At 42.0% G+C, this 2,651-nt stretch overlaps 1 long non-coding RNA gene across 1 annotated transcript; it reads left to right on the top strand.

Moving 5' to 3' along the window:
* The first annotated feature begins 235 nt into the window (after nucleotides 1-235).
* LOC121138405 lies at nucleotides 236-2,608 on the top strand. The gene is made up of 3 exons (XR_005875434.1): nucleotides 236-441; nucleotides 1,899-1,988; nucleotides 2,174-2,608. It is a non-coding gene; the product is annotated as an uncharacterized LOC121138405 (long non-coding RNA).
* The last annotated feature ends 43 nt before the right edge of the window (nucleotides 2,609-2,651 follow it).

The raw sequence follows: 2,651 nt of genomic DNA, 5'->3' as shown, positions 1-2,651 counted from the left end.
GGATGGGTGATGGGCAGGTGGTCCCAGCCAGAGACCCAATCTCACCTGAAGCTGGGCTCGCTGGGTTGGGGTCTTGGAGGGGCTGATCTCTTTCCTGTGTGGGCGGCTCTTCTGGAAGCCGGGAGCGGCCCCGAAGATGGAGGGGGATGGGTGATGGGCGGGTGGTCCCAGCCAGGGACCCAATCTCACCTGAAGCTGGGCTCGCTGCAATTTCTTGTTTTTCATGAGGATACCCCAAACCTACTCCCTCTGACCAAGTGGCTCTACACATTTTCTTCTAACACATAGCAACTGGAAGTTCACTTCAAATGCCCGAATCTACTTAGAAGAATTGTGAGACATCAGTCCTACCTGACATGAATATTGGAAGGTGTTTATATTACAACATTTATGTTCTTTTGGAATCTTGTGGAATACCTTGAACCTGCTCTGCATCATAAGGTACCCTGACACATTTTTTGAAAATGTATTCAGAACCTCTACTATCTCCCCCTAGATTAATTTAACAATGTAGTTCCCTACTAAAAATGACCCTATATATACTTGTCTTCATAAGAAATTAAGAGAGTCTGGGAAACAGGAAAGAACCTAAAAGATATGTATATATGCATAGTACCCAAGAGAAGAGGATGGACACAAGATCCTCTGAATGGATGGGGAACACGGCGAGGGGTGGGGGGAGTGGGACCTGGGAAGAATAGAGGGGGTAAAGAGGAAAGGAGTTGGTCATGGGGGAACAGGAAGTTGAGGGGGTGGGGGTAGAATAGGGGGAAAAGGGTATCATAGGATCGAAGACAGATCAGGCACCAGAGTGACCTCGAGTGATCTAAAGGTATAACATCAATTGGCAAGCTAAGCAATAGTGGAGGGACCACCTCGAATGCCCATTCCTGATAATGAACTTGATGTCTATAACCATCCGGGAGCCTTCATCCTGTGACTGATGGAAGCAGAGGCAAACACATAGCTAATCACTGAACTGAACCCAAGGAACCCAGTGACAGAGAGAGAGGAGTGATGAGCAAATTGGCAAAGAATGGGCTGGCAAAACCAGCAGAGACAGCTGATCTGAACAGGGGAGAGCTCTTGGACCCCAGACCGACAGTGGGGAGGCCAGCATGGGACTGATCTGGACCCCCCAAATGTGAGTGTCAGTGAGAAGGCCTGGGCAACCTATGGGGCCCTGAGCTGTGGATCAGTGTCTATCCCTGGTATACAAACTGTCTTCATGTGCCTATAGCACAAAGAGACATGCTCTCTCAGCCTGGACTCTTAGGGGAGTGCCTTGACCCTACCAAGAGTAAAATGACAGACTCTAGATATCCCCTATGTGGAAGGATTTGGCAATAGGGTGGGAGGGAGGGGGAAGGGGAGTGCGGGAAGAGGGGAGGGAGAGGGAACTGGGATTGACATGTAAAACAAGCTATTTAAAATTAAAATAAAAAATGGTAAAAAAAGAAATTAAGAGTCCTCTCAAAAGCACAATTTAGTCTCATAAATTCTGTAGCAAATAGACTTTGTCTAATATGGTGTCTTTTTAATTCAAGGAATAGTATTTTGCTGTATTTTATTTTAATACTGAATGAACTTCAGATGAAAGTTTTTTGAAAAGAAAATGCCTTTACTTGCCATCTGATTCAGGATCATCAGCTTGTTCCCACCTACTTCTGAAGATAAATTCATTCGTTCCACCAAAATTTATACTCAGATCACTCTATCCTATTGCACCAAGGCCCATGATTATCAAGGTTAGCTCAGACCTGACTTTCATTGTCTTATGGTAGAAAAGCTGGTTTGGACACCATCATTCATACATATGTTTAAACAGCTGAATATAAATGTTATTAAGTGTTCCTTCTGACAATGACATATCTGAACTTTTCCTATCTTTCATGCAGACATGAACCGTTCCTGAATTTTCTATTTATTCTGATGATCTTTCTCCTCTGACATCCGGATCCCAAGACCTCCCTCTCTGAGGATGCGAGGTATTGAGCCACTACATATGGGGATTCCAAACTGCCTCCTCCTATCATTCCTGTATATAGCAAACATTTTCAGTCTAATGGCACCCCTAATCACAACCATTTCCCAAGAAAATTCAGACCTTTATCATGTGTTGTTCTACATGTCAATCTCTATCCGAGGTTACCTTTTTTTTCTTCTCATCAAGGAGATCTCAGATGTTATCAGCCTGCTGTGACCAAAGGAGAAAAAGATATTATACTTCTCATCAAAATATCATTGTTCTGTTCTAATCTGTGGCACCAGAAACTAATGTGATCACCTAATGACTGGATCCCAAATCTAAAGCTTTCCATCAAGTTTTCAAATAAGGAACAATCCCATCATTTTAAACTCAGAGCAAAATATCCAAAAAGAACATTAAAGAGACAGTTATGCTGTGGACACAAACATTGTTGCCTAAACTCCCTAGGATGACAAGATAATATGGACATGACTTTGTTGTTGTTTTTAATATTGTTATATTCTACTAGATTCTGCATTTGTTTAAGTTTAGACAATAATTAGTTGAAAATTTTTGTTATTCATTTCCCACCATTAAATATCAGCAACCATATTGATAGATTTTAATTTTTAATGCAAATTGGAAACAATTGTTTTTTTATATTACAATCTCAGTTCACTCC

Source organism: Mesocricetus auratus, unplaced genomic scaffold (genome assembly GCF_017639785.1).
Source record: "Mesocricetus auratus isolate SY011 unplaced genomic scaffold, BCM_Maur_2.0 contig_9831_pilon_obj, whole genome shotgun sequence".
NCBI classification, from domain to species: Eukaryota; Metazoa; Chordata; class Mammalia; order Rodentia; family Cricetidae; genus Mesocricetus; species Mesocricetus auratus.
Note: the sequence above shows the minus strand (reverse complement) of the source record. Positions and strands in the feature narration are given on the sequence as shown.